We start from the raw sequence: 17,406 nt of genomic DNA on the forward strand, positions 1-17,406 counted from the left end.
CACTGTGTGAGTGTGTGTATATGTGTGTGTGTGTGTGTGTGTGTGTGTGGGGGGGGCACATCAGGGGAGAGAAAAACAACTTATTTGAGTGAGGAGCTTTTGACCCCGCACAACTTCAGTACACATCTCTCCGAGCAAATTAAATACTGCACATTAAACTGACTGACTGCTCTGAAAAACAAGTGCATGGATTGACTTGAAGAGATGTGTGTGTGTGTGTGTGTTTGTGTGCATGTGCGTGCGTGTGTGTGGGGGTGTGTGTGTGTGTGTGTGTGTGTGTACACATTGTTGGCAGTGAATACCAGTCACTCAGGACTCAGGAAGTGCCTATTAATAGTGAGACAGATCCCCAGCTACAGTAGCCTAACAGGAGATGAATGCTGCTGAGATGGTATAAAGGAGGGAGTAGTATCTTGGATGTGACTCTTACTCTCCCTGTACTTGGTGTCTGAAGTCATTTCCGTCTGCTGCCGCCGGTCTTCCCTCCCCTGAGCCAGGTCCCTGGTCAGGACTGATCCACACGGAGTGATATGGGGTGACAGGCAGTTTAATTAAAGCCAGCCCTGTGCTGTGAGGCTGAGGACCCCAAGACAGGGAAGGCAGGAGAAGGAGATGGGGAAGATGAAAAGAGCCAGGGGTGTGTTAGATTATTTTTAAATCCCATCCTCGCATTACTGCTCAGACAACAGAGGGGTCAGGGACAAGGTGGCTCTAAGAAGCATGGGATCTGAGAGAAGAAGAGGGTGGAAGAGATAGCGAGCTGTGTGTGTGTGTGTGTGTGTGTGTGTGTGTGTGTGTGTGTGTGTGTGTGTGTGTGTGTGTGTGTGTGTGTGTGTGTGTTAGTCCGCTTCTGTGTGTGTGACCTCACAGCCAGCCAGGTAGCAGCACTATACTGTAGTCTTTAATCAGGGCCCTCACAGACAGCCAGGTAGCAGCATTATACTGTAGTCTTTAATCAGGGCCCTCACAGACAGCCAGGTAGCAGCATTATACTGTAGTCTTTAATCAGGGCCATCACAGCCAGCCAGGTAGCATCATTATACTGTAGTCTTTAATCAGGGCCATCACAGACAGCCAGGTAGCAGCATTATACTGTAGTCTTTAATCAGGGCCCTCACAGACAGCCAGGTAGCATCATTATACTGTAGTCTTTAATCAGGGCCCTCACAGCCAGCCAGGTAGCAGCATTATACTGTAGTCTTTAATCAGGGCCCTCACAGACAGCCAGGTAGCATCATTATACTGTAGTCTTTAATCAGGGCCCTCACAGACAGCCAGGTAGCATCATTATACTGTAGTCTTTAATCAGGGCCCTCACAGACAGCCAGGTAGCAGCATTATACTGTAGTCTTTAATCAGGGCCCTCACAGACAGCCAGGTAGCATCATTATACTGTAGTCTTTAATCAGGGCCCTCACAGACAGCCAGGTAGCAGCATTATACTGTAGTCTTTAATCAGGGCCCTCACAGACAGCCAGGTAGCATCATTATACTGTAGTCTTTAATCAGGGCCCTCATAGACAGCCAGGTAGCATCATTATACTGTAGTCTTTAATCAGGCCCCTCATAGACAGCCAGGTAGCAGCATTATTGGCTTCAACCTGCCCGTTCCCTGGCTTCAGCCGATGTGTGTGTCGGGACTGGGGCTCGAACCACCCAGATTATAAAATAGAATAGAGTACATTGATAGATTAGCCTGTGAAGCAACTACAGTAACACTGCTTCAGAGATAGAATACTCTTTATTTTTTTATTTCACCTTTATTTAACCAGGTAGGCCAGTTGAGAAGAAGTTCTCATTTTCAACTGCGACCTGGCCAAGATAAAGCAAAGCAGTTCGACAAAAACAACAACACAGAGTTACACATAAACAAACGTGCAGTAAATAACACAAAAGAAAATAAAAATAGAAAAATCTATGTACACTGTGTGCAAATGTAGAAGCGTAGGGAGGTAGGGTAATAAATAGGCCATAGAGGCGAAAATACAGTGTGACAGTGTTTCCTATCCATGGAGACCTGCTGCACAACCACACAACAACCAGTTAGAATGATCATCATGTGTTCCTTTTTCTATGGAAGTGGATCAATGACTGGCACAAGGTAATTAAACATTTGTGAGCGTGGGGGATATCCTTCTTGTTCATTTTTAGGGTGACAACCCTTCTGAAATGGTTCTGAGGAAGTAGCTAACGATAGCTCCTTTCTGAGCGGAGGCCGTTTCCCTTGTCCAGACACTCTGTGTCTTGTAAGGCCTATCAGATAGGACCTAACCGTACGGCTGGTTTGGGTCTTGTAAGGCCTATCAGATAGGACCTAACCGTACGGCTGGTTTGGGTCTTGTAAGGCCTATCAGATAGGACCTAACCGTACGGCTGGTTTGGGTCTTGTAAGGCCTATCAGATAGGACCTAACCGTACGGCTGGTTTGGGTCTTGTAAGGCCTATCAGATAGGACCTAACCGTACGGCTGGTTTGGGTCTTGTAAGGCCTATCAGATAGGACCTAACCGTACGGCTGGTTTGGGTCTTGTAAGGCCTATCAGATAGGACCTAACCGTACGGCTGGTTTGGGTCTTGTAAGGCCTATCAGATAGGACCTAACCGTACGGCTGGTTTGGGTCTTGTAAGGCCTATCAGATAGGACCTAACCGTACGGCTGGTTTGGGTCTTGTAAGGCCTATCAGATAGGACCTAACCGTACGGCTGGTTTGGAATGAAGACTGGCGCTTATTTTTTTTGACATAATTTGTTGCTGCACAAAAGATGTGTCCTGTATCCTGCCTGAAGCTATTTCACTTGTCCCTTGAAGCAATAATGTGTTGCTCATCGGAGAGAGAGGAAGAGAGGGAGAGAGAGAAAAAGAGATATAGAGAGAGGAAGAGAGGGAGAGAGAGAGGAAGAGAGAGAGAGAGGAAGAGAGAGATATATAGAGGAAGAGAGGGAGAGAGAGGAAGAGAGAGGAAGAGAAAGAAAGATAGAGAGAAAGAGAAAGAGAGAGAGAGATAGAGATATAGAGAGAAAGAGAAAGAGCGAGAGAGAGAGAGAGTAAGAGATAGAGATATAGAGAGAAAGAGAAAGAGCGAGAGAGAGCGAGATATTGAAAGAGAGAGATATTGAAAGAGAGAGAGAAACAGAGAGAGAGAGAGAGAGAGAGAGAGAGAGAGAGAGAGAGAGAGAGAGAGAGGGGGGGGGGGAGTGATGCTGTAGAAAGGAACCAGCCACAGGACACCCAAGAGGACACACGTCAGCCATCATCAGGTCTGACTGCAGAAGCATAATTCCTGTCTCCCATGGACTATTAAAAGGGACATTTAACAATTTAACAATTAACATCAATCATCCAGAATGTATGTATTTTGTATTTTGGGACATTGCAAATAAACTATAGCATTTTGGATGACATTACAATCCACAGACATGTATGGAATTTCTGAAAACAGTTAAGTCAGAAACAACCTGTTTAGTGTTAATCACAGTTCATACAGTGACAAAGCAACTCAAAATTGTTGGTTCAATACCCAGTTGAGTAATGCCAAATGGAAAATGGTACCCAACGCTCATCTGCTTGGCACTCAGCATAGGTAGATGTATTGGGGAAAGGCCCTGTGAGATTAGTGTCCTGTCCAGGTGGTGTACATCAAGCTGATTCACACTCCAGAAACAGGAGACCCTATGGGTCGGTACTATGGGTCGGTACTGTGGGCCGGTACTGTGGGTCGGTACTGTGGGTCGGTACTGTGGGTCGGTACAATGGGTCGGTACTGTGGGTCGGTACTGTGGGCCGGTACTGTGGGTCGGTACTATGGGTCGGTACTGTGGGTCGGTACTGTGGGTCGGTACTATGGGTCGGTACTATGGGTCGGTACTGTGGGTCGGTACTATGGCTCGGTACTATGGGTCGGTACTGTGGGTCGGTACTGTGGGCCGGTACTGTGGGCCGGTACTATGGCTCGGTACTATGGGTCGGTACTATGGGTCGGTATGGCTTGGACAAGGTTACTTACATCCTAAAGTGGGTTAACCTCAACCCCGGTAGCCTGGTCCCTGAGACACTGAAGCCTAGGTAAAACCATAGGTTATGATAGATTTCAGCCCCACAATGAAGGGAACTGGTGTTCAAGGAAACAAGCACATTGGTGTATGTGGGGGGGAACATCCATTGTAAATGCAGCAACGAGACTCACGGGGAAACATTCCTGAGACTGCTTTATGATGGACCTTGTGATCTGAGGGAAACAAAGAGAGGTGAAACGGAATCTGAAGAATCTGCAATGCAGTGCAGGTCAGGTCAAAAGATACAATTACCCAGACAAACTGAATTCTCAAGTGCAATTAAAATTCTGCACACTGTTCTCACTTCAGAGAGAGAGAAAGAGGATGAGTAGAGGGGAGGGTTTGTGTTTTGTGTGTGTGTGTGCATGCCCACGTGTCTGTGAGTTGGTGTGAAGTGGCTTTATATAATCACAAAGACACAGCAAACAAACACCCAAACTGCTCAGAAATCTTTCCACGGTATACAGTTGTTTGTTCAAAGACTTCGAAAAGCTTTACAGCATCCCAAAATAACTATAGTTGAGCTGGATTCAGCTTGTGTTTGTTATTTTTAGTATGGATTGATAGATGTATAGAAAACACCAACAGAGCTTTAGACTGTTTTCCCGACATATATCACCCCTCTCCTCTCCTCTCCTCTCCTCTCCTCTCCTCTCCTCTCCTCTCCTCTCCTCTCCTCTCCTCTCCTCTCCTCTCCTCTTCTCTTCTCTTCTCTTCTCCTCTCCCCTACCCTCTGCTTTCCTTCTCCTCTCCTCTCCCCTCTGCCCTCTTTTTCCTCTCCTCTCCTCTCCCCTCTGCTCTGCTCTCCTTCTCTTTCTCCTGTCCCCTCCTCTCCCCTCTCCTTCCCCTCCTCTCCTCTCCTCTCCTCTCCTCTCCTCTCCTCTCCTCTCCTCTCCTCTCCTCTCCTCTCCTCTGTTCTCTTTCTCCTGTCCCCTCCCCTGCCCTCTGCTCTCCTTCTCCTGTCCCCTCCCCTCCCCTCCCCTCTCTACTCCCCTCCCCCTTCCCTCCCCTCTCTACTCCCCTCTCACTCCCCTCTGCTCTCTTTCTCCTGTCCCCTCCCCTCCCCTCCAATCCCCTTTCTACTCACCTCTCCCCTCCCCTCCCCTATCTACTCCCCTCTCTCCTCCCCTATCTACTCCCCCCCCCTCTGCTCTCTTTCTCCTGTCCCCTCCTCTCCCCTCTCCTTCCCCTTCTCCCCTCTGCTCTCCTTCTCCTCTCCCCTCCCCCCTCCCCTCTGCTACTCCCCTCCGCTCTCCTTCTCCCCTCCCCTCTCCCCTCCCCTCTGCTCTGCTCTCCACTCTCCTCTCCACTCCTCTCCACTCTGCTCTGCTCTTCTTCTCCTCTCCTCTCCTCTCCCCTACTCTACCCGCTGCTCTTCTCCTCCTCTCCTCTTCTCTCCCCCCTTTCCAAAATCCCCACAGCTTGACTCCTGGATGCTGCATATAAGCAAGATAAAGCCTGCGAATTTTTGGGGCCTAATGGTAATCATTGAAAATCTTTTGTTATCCACAAGGCAAATTGCTTAATGCTAACAGATCGAGAGCGAGAGCGACAGCGAGAGAGAGAGAGAGAGAGAGAGAGAGAGAGAGAGAGAGAGAGAGAGAGAGAAAGTGAGAGAGAGAGAGTACCTCGGCCTAAACATCAGCGCCACAGGTAACTTCCACAAAGCTGTGAACGATCTGAGAGACAAGGCAAGAAGGGCATTCTATGCCATCAAAAGGAACATAAAATTCAACATACAAATTAGGATCTTGCTAAAAATACTGGAATCAGTTATAAAACCCATTGTCAATAATGGTTGTGAGGTCTGGGGTTCTGCTCACCAACCAATAATTCACAAAATGGGACAAACACCAAATTGGAAAGAGAAAGGGGGATACCTAATCAGTTGTACAACTGAATGCATTCAACTGTTGAGACTCTGCATCCAGAATTCTGCAAAAAATATCCTCTGTGTACAACGTAAAACATCAAATAATGCATGCAGAGAAGAGTTAGGCCGATACCCACTAATTATCAAAATACAGAAAAAATGTGTTAAATTCTACAACCACCTAAAAGGAAGCGAATCCCAAACATTCCATAACAAAGCCATCACCTACAGAGAGATGAACCTGGAGAAGAGTCCCCTATAAGCAAGCTGGTCCTGGGGCTCTGTTCACAAACACAAACACATCCCACAGAGCCCCAGGACAGCAGCACAATTAGACCCAACCAAATCATGAGAAAACAAAAAGATAATTACTTGACATATTGGAAAACATTTACAAAATAAATTAGCAAACTAGAATGCTATTTGGCCCTAAACCAAGAGTACACAGTGGCAGAATACCTGACCACTGTAACTGACCCAAAATTAAGGAAATATTTGACTATGTACAGACTCAGTGAGCATAGCCTTGCTATTGAGAAAGGCCGCCGTAGGCAGACCTGTCTCTCAAGAGAAGACAGGTTATGTGAACACTGCCCACACAACCAGTGAAGAACGAACACCATTTGAAATACAACCCATATCTATGTTGATTTATTTTCCCTTTTGTACTTTAACTATTTGCACATAATTACAACACTGTATATAGACATAATATGACATTTAGTATTTTTGTATATTTCTTTATTTTTAATTATTCAGTCCCCTCCTGTGCTCCCTGTTCACTCATGACTGCATGGCCAGGCACAACTCCATCATTAAATTTGCCAATGACACAACAGCGGTAGGCTTGATCATCGACAACGACGAGACAGCCTATAGGGAGGAGGTCAGAGACCAGGCCGTGTGGTGCCAGGACAACAACCTCTCCCTCAACGTGGTCAAGAAAAAGGAGATGACTGTGTACTACAGGAAAAAGAGGAACCAGCACGCCCACATTCTCATCGAAGAGGCTGTAGTGGAGCAGGTTGAGAGCTTCAAGTTCCTTGGTGTCCACATCACCAACAAACTAACATGGTCCAAGCACACCAAGACAGACTGTTCTCTCTGCTACCACACGGCAAGCGGTACCGGAGCGCCAAGTCTAGGTCCAAGAGGCTTCTAGCCAAGAGGCTTCTAAACAGCTTCTACCCCCAAGCCATAAGACTCCTGAACATATAACATATTTGCATTGCCCCCCCCCCCCCCCCCTTTACACCGTTGCTATTCTCTGTTGTTATCATCTATGCATAGTCACTTTAATAACTCTACCTACATGTACATACTACCTCAACAAACCGATGCCCCCGCACATTGACTCTGTACCGGTACCCCCCCCCCCCCTGTATATACTCTCGCTATTGTTATTTTACTGCTGCTCTTTAATTACTTGTTACATTTATTTATTATTGTTATCTGTATTTGATTTTTGATGTTTTAAACTGCATTGTTGGTTAGGGGCGCGTAAGTAAGCATTTCACTGTAAAGTCTACACCTGATGTATTTGGCACATGTGACTTAGAAAATGTGATTTGATTTGATTTGATTTGATACACATTTCAATGATGCCATATTATAATTCAACCTTTTTAGTGTGAAGAACAAAATAAATCCACCTTAGGCATGTTTTATAATATTTAAAAACATTGATTTGAAAATCCAAAGTTCATCATCAATATAAATGACAGCAATAACTATTGTGAATTTAGAAAACATGAACACTGAAAGGAACAAAGTGTGTGATGTTTACTTATGCTGTCTTAGTCCATGCATTTGTTACAAAACACAAGCATGTGACTGCAGACGGGTGTGTTGCACTGAGAACACCAGCAGCTGGCTGCTGGCCCTGGCTGCTCTGAGTGGTGGGCAGAGCTGGCACCTCTTCCTCTTCTGGCCGCTCTGAGTGGTGGGCAGAGCTGTCACCTCTTCTGGCACTGGCTCCTCTGAGTGGTGGGCAGAGCTGTCACCTCTTCTGGCCCTGGCTCCTCTGAGTGGTGGGCAGAGCTGGCACCTCTTCCTCTTCTGGCCCTGGCTGCTCTGAGTGGTGGGCAGAGCTGGCACCTCTTCCTCTTCTGGCCCTGGCTCCTCTGAGTGGTGGGCAGAGCTGTCACCTCTTCCTCTTCTGGCCCTGGCTGCTCTGAGTGGTGGTGGCATGGCTCTCTTTCATCACCCCACATTTTACCATTGCCTCAGTTCTTCTGTGGAGATAGGAGAACCTTCCAGAAGGCCAACCATCTCTGCAGCACTCCACCAATCAGGCCTTTATGGTAGAGCGGCCAGATAGAAGTCACTCCTAGCGTCCAAGCGGGCGCATGACAGCCCGCTTGGACGGAATGCCAAACGTCATGTCTGGAGGAAAGCTGCTCATCCGCTGTGACGCAGTCGCTGGGGATGAACCTTCCTCTACAGTGTGCTAGGAACAGGTCCCACACATACCAGAAGGCTGCCAGGTGGTCTGTTGCCTCTCTGAACACTCTGGTCCTCTTGTCATCAAGCCTCATATCTTACGACCGACATGGTGGCCTCATACATTGGATTCTGCAGTGGGATCCAAAAATATCTCCCGTGTGGAGACATCCCACCTTTTCTCCATGCCGGTGAGGAGGATTAAACCAATGAAGGCCTTTAGTTCCTCTTTGTTGACCTCTCTCCACTCTGTCCCTTTTGTTCCTCTTTGTTGACCTCTCTCCACTCTGTCCCTTTAGTTCCTCTTTGTTGACCTCTCTCCGCTCTGTCCCTTTTGTTCCTCTTTGTTGACCTCTCTCCACTCTGTCCCTTTAGTTCCTCTTTGTTGACCTCTCTCCACTCTGTCCCTTTTGTTACTCTTTGTTGACCTCTCTCCACTCTGTCCCTTTTGTTCCTCTTTGTTGACCTCTCTCCACTCTGTCCCTTTTGTTCCTCTTTGTTGACCTCTCTCCGCTCTGTCCCTTTTGTTCCTCTTTGTTGACCTCTCTCCACTCTGTCCCTTTAGTTCCTCTTTGTTGACCTCTCTCCACTCTGTCCCTTTTGTTCCTCTTTGTTGACCTCTCTCCGCTCTGTCCCTTTTGCTGTTGCTCTTCTCCGTCCTTCTAAATTTGTACACTTTAGGACCTCCTCAATGATGTTGTCACTAATGAACAGCTCCCAGGCATCTTTTAGTGACACAACTGTTGACCCCGGCACAGGCCCTGGGCAGCTCCTCAGGCTGTAATGGCTTCTGGTCCTGCCTTTAGTGGGGGGGGGGGGGGGGGGTGTTCACTCCAGTAAGACCCCTTTTTACTCAGTCTATTTGACTACCAGGGGCATCCACAACTCCAACTTGACCCACAGGCACATTGTCTGTATCACCTGAATTGGATACCTCAGAGTTAAGAGGCACCAATGACTTCCTCATCCAGCATCTGTAAATCCATGTTGGTTGTACAGTATATGTGGAAGAAATCTAATTCCCCTCCTCACGAAACTCCTTTTACTCAATGAGTTACAAAGGAGAAATGAAAACGGTGACTAATGAACATTCAAAAAAAAAAATATATATATATATATTTATTCATATGGGTCATCTTTGACTCACATATGTAAAGACTTGAGGAAGTGATGCAAAAAACTATTTTTACTTAAAAAATAAGAAATTGAACAACAAAACTAGGATGTTAGAACATAAAATACACATTATTTATGTTTATATATTACATATTTAATAATATAAAAAATATATATTCAATTTAATATCTTAAATATTTCATATTTAAGGAATTCCTGGAATATTAGATGAGGGCTCAATACAGCAAACAAACATGAGGTCATTTTGACCCGCATCGACATCCTAGGGTGACATTGTTGTCCTAGGACGGACTGAGCATGTGCAAACAGCATACCCAGAGCATGTCGGTGGGCGGAGTTAAAAGGCTCTGCCCCCTGAAAACATCTTGGAAAAACGTCAGGCTTATAGGCTCGGTTGGACTCATGCATGGTTGGCCAAGCTGGCAAAAGCTGCGTGCATGCATGCATGTGTGTGTGTGTGTGTGTGTGTGTGTGTCTGAGTCTATGTGTGTGTGTATGTGGGTGTGTGCATGCTTGTGTGTGTATGTGGGTGTGTTCTCATTAAAAACGAGCATGTGTCGCTAAACTTGAACCTGGCCATTCATGGCGTCATCTATAGATCTGCCCCCTGGTCTCTAGGCCCATTCAACCCTATCTGTGTTGTCCTCTATCTATATCACCAACCCCCTGGAGTCTCTCCACAGTGACCGACCAGGAAGACTCTCCCCTCTACTGTCTGTGTCCCTAATGGCACCCAGTGGGCCCTGTTGAAATGTGGTACACTACACCTGGAATAACCTGCATATTAAATTCCCCTTCCTTCCTTTTATCGTCTGGGAGTGTCAGGAGCAGATAAGGGGACAGTCGCATTGTGGCAAACACAACATGTGTCCCAAAGCATAACAGGAGGGAGTTAATTGAAGAGGAGGATCATGGGAGATATGAGTAGAGCCATCACTGCTGGTGCCACGAGAGATAAGGTGCAACTTTCACTCCTCCCTGATATCACACACTCACACAAACACACACACACACACACACACACACACACACACACACACACACACACACACACATATTAGTGGGTGTGTACACTGTAGTGGGTGTACCTAAGGTCTGTCATGACGTTGGCCTGGGGGGTAGGTTTATGACAGTCATAAATACATCTTCCCCCCTTTTCCTCTCTCTACTCTACTGAGTTACATTTGCAAAACCCATGGGGCGGCAGGGTAGCCTAGTGGTTAGAGCGTTGGACTAGTAACCGGAAGGTTGTGAGTTCAAACCCCCGAGCTGACAAGGTACAAATCTGTCGTTCTGCCCCTGAACAGGCAGTTAACCCACTGTTCCCAGGCCGTCATTGAAAATAAGAATTTGTTCTTAACTGACTTGCCTGGTTAAATAAAGGTAAAATAAAATAAAAATAAATAAATGGTTAACATAGAGATTCTGGGAACATCAGAAGGTGGGGGGAAATGAACTACATTCTGGTAATCCGACCAACTGAACATATGCGGTGGTACTTAATGAATATGATGTCAGTTCAGTTGTCATCTGAGACATTCTCAACAATGATAAGATGACATAAACTCAGCAGTGGAAAGTCAGAGTTATCGGATTCACATGGAATTGTTGTTCAATTTAAATGTTTGAATATGAAATTATTCATGATGAGATGAAATGTGATTTTAGCTTCTAAAATGTGAGATTTGGGTCTTAAGATAGGGCTCAGCTCAATCAGTGGCCCTGTGAAGGGACATGGGCTATAAAACTTTTTAAACACGCCCTCCTCTCCCTTCCTATATAAGCCTTTATATAGGGCTTGTTCCGAGGATGTGAGGACGAAGGTCCGATGTCAGAATGGTTCAGATAATAACTACAGAACGAAGCCAACATCAGCGTGAGCTTTGGTTGCGAATGGTATGAACTTTGAACTCTTATTCACTACAGAAGTGATACCTCCTAGCCATTGAGTTAGCAACAGCCGCTGCAAACAAGGGTTAGGGAGGAACAGACAGAGTGTCCCGTCTATCACACAACGACGTCACTACAACGTATTCAATTGACCATCAGAGACATTCTTCAAAGGACGAAGGACTCGGTTTGGCAACACGGCCTTCCATCTACCACCAACCTACCGAAGCGCAGCTCAGAGTAAATATTTATTGCATTTTCCTTTTCCAAATGGGTGGTAATTTAGAATGCATAAGATACTGTATTTACGATAGCACAGCTTCGCCCTTTGTTCCTCAGTCTTCCCGCTCTTTCACTCAAACCCAGACCCTTTTCTTTTGTGTAACCAGCTGTCATATCTGTTCCGCCCGCTAGGGACGTTTTCCTTTATGACGTAATTTGTAATCAAGTTATGATTTAATTATGTGTATGTGTAATTCTGTGTGATTAGTTAGGCATTTAGTAAATAAATAATTAAACCCAAATTTGTATTGCTGATTCAACTTGTTAGCCAGGGTTTGTGCAGATAACTAGGGGTTTGTGCAGATAACCCCTCCTGTCTCAGCCTCCAGTATTTATGCTGCAGTAGTTTATGTGTCGGGGGGCTAGGGTCAGTTTGTTATATCTGGAGTACTTCTCCTGTCCTATTCGGTGTCCTGTGTGAATCTAAGTGTGCGTTCTCTAATTCTCTCCTCTCTTTCTCTCTCTCGGAGGACCTGAGCCCTAGGACCATGCCCCAGGACTACCTGACATGATGACTCCTTGCTGTCCCCAGTCCACCTGGCTGTGCTGCTGCTCCAGTTTCAACTGACCTGAGCCCTAGGACCATGCCCCAGGAATACCTGACATGATGACTCCTTGCTGTCCCCAGTCCACCTGACTGTGCTGCTGCTCCAGTTTCAACTATTCTGCCTTATTATTATTCGACCATGCTGGTCATTTATGAACATTTGAACATCTTGACCATGTTTTGTTATAATCTCCACCCGGCACAGCCAGAAGAGGACTGGCCACCCCACATAGCCTGGTTCCTCTCTAGGTTTCTTCCTAGGTTTTGGCCTTTCTAGGGAGTTTTTCCTAGCCACCGTGCCTTCACCTGCATTGCTTGCTGTTTGGGGTTTTAGGCTGGGTTTCTGTACAGCACTTTGAGATATCAGCTGATGTACGAAGGGCTATATAAAATACATTTGATTGATTGATTGATTGAACTAAGAATTTACAACTTTCAGATGAGACTGAATTAAGATGACAATTAATATTGACTGCTATTGATGTAAAATATTACTAGGTCTTTAAGAGTTTATTCGGAAGATAACAGCTCTATAAATATTATTTTGTGGTGCCCGACTCCCTAGTTAATTACATTTACACGATTATCACAATCAGGTGATATTAATTATGTAGAAATGATTTTATAGAATAGCATGTCATATCACTTAATCCAGCATAGCCAAAGACACGACAGGTCTGTAATGCACATAGTAATCTGATGCCATTTGGTGGAACAGTAATTAATTGGGCACTGGGATCCATGGGACAGAGAGAGAGAGAGAGAGAGAGAGAGAGAGAGAGAGAGAGAGAGAGAGAGAGACAAAGTTAGAGAGAGAGAGAGAGAGAGACAGAGAGAGAGAGACAGAGTTAGAGAGAGAGAGAGAGAGAGAGAGAGAGAGAGACAAAGTTAGAGAGAGAGAGAGAGAGAGAGAGAGACAGAGAGAGAGAGACAGAGTTAGAGAGAGAGACAAAGTTAGAGAGAGAGAGAGAGAGACAGAAACAGAGTTAGAGAGAGACAGAGTTAGAGAGAGAGAGAGACAGAGTTAAAAGAGGAACATTTTACATTTGGCTAGAAATTCAAAAGGAATCTTAACAGAGAAAAATGTCCTCTTGTGTGCTACCTATATCCCCCCACTAGAATCCCCATACTTTAATGAAGACAGCTTCTCCATCCTGGAGGGGGAAATCAATCCTTTCCAGGCCCAGGGACATGTACTAGTTTGTGGCGACCTAAATGCCAGAACCGGACAAGAACCTGACACCCTCAGCACACAGGGGGACAAACACCTGCCTGCAGGTGACAGCATTCCCTCCCACATATGCCCCCCTAGGCACACCTATGACAACATAACAAACAAAAACGGGTCACAACTCCTGCAGCTCTGTCGCACGCTGGGTATGTACATAGTCAATGGTAGGCTTCGAGGGGACTCCTATGGTAAGTACACCTATAGCCCATCTCTTGGCAGTAGTACTGTAGACTACTTTATCACTGACCTCAACCCAGAGTCTCTCAGAGCGTTCACAGTCAGCCCACTGACACCCCTATCTGACCACAGCAAAATCACAGTCTACTTGAACAGAGCAATACCTAATCACGAGGCATCAAAGCCAAAGGAACTGAGTAACATTAAGAAATGCTATAGATGGAAGGAATGCAGTTTGGAAACCTACCAAAAAACAATTAGGCGACAACAAATTCAATCTCTTCTAGACAATTTCCTTGGTAAAATGTTTCACTGCAATAGTGAAGGTGTGAACTTGGCAGTAGAAAATCTTAACAGTATATTTGACCTCTCAGCTTCCCTATCAAATCTAGAAATCTCAAATAGAAAACCGAAGAAAATGAACAACAATGACAAATGGTTTGATGAAGAATGCAAAAATCTAAGAAAGAAATTGAGAAACCTGTCCAACCAAAAACATAGAGACCCGGAAAACCTGAGTCTACGCCTTCACTATGGTGAATCACTAAAACAATACAGAAATACACTACGGAAAAAGAAGGAACAGCACATCAGAAATCAGCTCAATGTAATTGAAGAATCCATAGACTCTAACCACTTCTGGGAAAATTGGAAAACACTAAACAAACAACACAAAGAATTATCTATCCAAAATGGAGATGTATGAGTAAACCACTTCTCCAATCTTTTTGGCTCTATAACAAAGAATAAAGAGCAAAAACATATACATGATCAAATACAAATCTTAGAATCAACTATTAAAGACTACCAGAACCCACTGGATTCTCCAATTACCTTGAACGAGTTACAGGACAAAATAAAAACCCTCCAACCCAAAAAGGCTTGTGGTGTTGATGGTATCCTTAATGAAATGATCAAATATACAGACAACAAATTCCAATTGGCTATACTAAAACTCTTTAACATCATCCTTAGCTCTGGCATCTTCCCTAATATTTGGAACCAAGGACTGATCACCCCAATCCACAATAGTGGAGACAAATTTGACCCCAATAACTACCGTGGAATATGCGTCAACAGTAACCTTGGGAAAATCCTCTGCATTATCATTAACAGCAGACTCTTACATTTCCTCAACGAAAACAATGTACTGAGCAAATGTCAAATTGGCTTTTTACCAAATTACCATACAACAGACCATGTATTCACCCTGCACACCCTAATTGACAACCAAATAAACCAAAATAAAGGCAAAGTCTTCTCATGCTTTGTTGATTTAAAAACATATATATCTATGAATTGGCGCGGGCACTAGAAAAGTCTGCAGCACCCGGCCTCACCCTACTAGATTCCGAAGTCAAATGTCTACTGTTTGCTGATGATCTGGTGCTTCTGTCACCAACCAAGGAGGGCCTACAGCAGCACCTAGATCTTCTGCACAGATTCTGTCAGACCTGGGCCCTGACAGTAAATCTCAGTAAGACCAAAATAATGGTGTTCTAAAAAAGGTCCAGTCGCCAGGACCACAAATACAAATTCCATCTAGACACTGTTGCCCTAGAGCACACAAAAAAACTATACATACCTTGGCCTAAACATCAGCGCCACAGGTAACTTCCACAAAGCTGTGAACGATCTGAGACAAGGCAAGAAGGGCATTCTATGCCATCAAAAGGAACATACATTTCAACATACCAATTAGGATCTGGCTAAAAATACTTGAATCAGTCATAGAGCCCATTGCCCTTTATGGTTGTGAGGTCTGGGGTCTGCTCACCAACCAAGACTTCACAAAATGGGACAACCACAAAACTGAGACTCTGCATACAGAATTCTGCAAAAATATCCTCTGTGTACAACGTAGAACACCAAATAATGCATGCAGAGCAGAATTAGGCTGATACCCACTAATTATCAAAATCCAGAAAAGAGCTGTTAAATTCTACAACCACCTAAAAGGAAGCGATTCCCAAACCTTCCATAACAAAGCCATCACCTACAGAGAGATTAACCTGGAGAAGAGTCCCCTAAGCAAGCTGGTCCTGGGGCTCTGTTCACAAACACAAACACACCCCACAGAGCCCCAGGACAGCAGCACAATTAGACCCAACCAAATCATGAGAAAACAAAAAGATAATTACTTGACACATTGGAAAGAATTAACAAAAAAACAGAGCAAACTAGAATGCTATTTGGCCCTATACAGAGAGTACACAGTGGCAGAATACCTGTCCACTGTGACTGACCCAAACTTAAGGAAAGCTTTGACTATGTACAGACTCAGTGAGCATAGCCTTGCTATTGAGAAAGGCCGCCGTAGACAGACCTGGCTCTCAAGAGAAGACAGGCTATGTGCACACTGCCCACAAAATGAGGTGAAAACTGAGCTGCACTTCCTAACCTCCTGTCCAACGTATGACCATATTAGAGATACATATTTCCCTCAGATTACACAGATCCACATAGAATTCGAAAACAAATCCAATTTTGATAAACTCCCTTATCTACTGGGGGAAATTCCACAGTGTGCCATCACAGCAGCAAGATTTGTGACTTGTTGCCACAAGAAAAGGGCAACCAGTGAAGAACAAACACCATTGTAAAATACAACCCATATTTTTGCTTATTTATTTTCCCTTGTGTTCTTTAACCATTTGTACATTGTTACAACACTGTATATATATAATATGACATTTGTAATGTCTTTATTGCTTTGAAATTTCTGTGTGTGTAATGTTTACTGTTAATTTTTATTGTTTATTTCACCCTTTGTATAATATCTACATCGCTTGCTTTGGCAATGTTAACACATGTTTCCCATGCCAATAAAGCCCCTTGAATTGAATTGAATTGAGAGAGAGAGAGAGAGTGTTAGAGAGAGAGAGAGAGAGAGAGAGACATAGTTAGAGAGAGAGAGAGAGACAGAGTTAGAGAGAGAGAGAGAGAGACATAGTTAGAGAGAGAGAGAGAGACAGAGTTAGAGAGAGAGAGAGAGAGAGAGAGAGAGAGAGAGACAGAGTTAGAGAGAGAGAGAGAGACAGAGTTAGAGAGAGAGAGAGAGAGAGAGACATAGTTAGAGAGAGAGAGCGAGAGAGAGACAGAGTTAGAGAGAGAGAGACAGAGTTAGAGAGAAAGAGAGACGGCGTTAGAGAGAGAAAGGGAGGGAGAGTTAGAGAGAGAAAGGGAGAGAGAGAGTTAGAGAGAGACACAGACAGAGAGTTAGAGAGAGACACAGACAGAGAGTTAGAGAGAGAGTTAGAGAGAGACACAGAGAGTTAGAGAGAGACACAGAGAGTTAGAGAGAGAGTTAGAGAGAGAGAGAGAGAGAGAGAGAGAGAGATAGAGAGAGAGAGAGTTAGACAGAGAGTTAGAGAGAGACACAGACAGAGTTAAAGAGAGACACAGACAGAGAGTTAGAGAGTTAGAAAGAGAGAGAGTTAGAGAGAGAAAGAGAGACACAGACAGAGAGTTAGAGAGAGAAAGAGAGAGAGTTAGAGAGATACACAGACAGAGAGTTAGAGAGAGACACAGACAGAGAGTTAGAGAGAGACACAGACAGAGTTAGAGAGAGAGAAAGAGAGAGGGAGACAGAATGAAAAAGGGAAGGAGGTAGGGAAGCACTCCGTTGGAGCCTACAGACGATGATAAAGCGATGCCATTAGGAGATGGAATGTGGAGGATCCTCTATAAGCCATTACCATCACCACACTACAGGCAACTCAGCAGTTAAGCTACTGTCTCTCTGCTATGCTCTCTGGCTTTAGACAGAGAAACA

At 44.9% G+C, this 17,406-nt stretch overlaps 1 protein-coding gene across 1 annotated transcript in view; it reads right to left on the reverse strand.

Annotated features, from left to right (window-relative positions):
- The window catches only part of csmd3b (CUB and Sushi multiple domains 3b), a 425,045-nt gene that overhangs the window by 280,641 nt on the left and 126,998 nt on the right, over positions 1-17,406 (reverse strand).

The sequence above is a fragment of the Oncorhynchus mykiss genome, chromosome 18 (assembly GCF_057628025.1).
Source record: "Oncorhynchus mykiss isolate SJ-2025 chromosome 18, ASM5762802v1, whole genome shotgun sequence".
Taxonomy (NCBI): domain Eukaryota; kingdom Metazoa; phylum Chordata; class Actinopteri; order Salmoniformes; family Salmonidae; genus Oncorhynchus; species Oncorhynchus mykiss.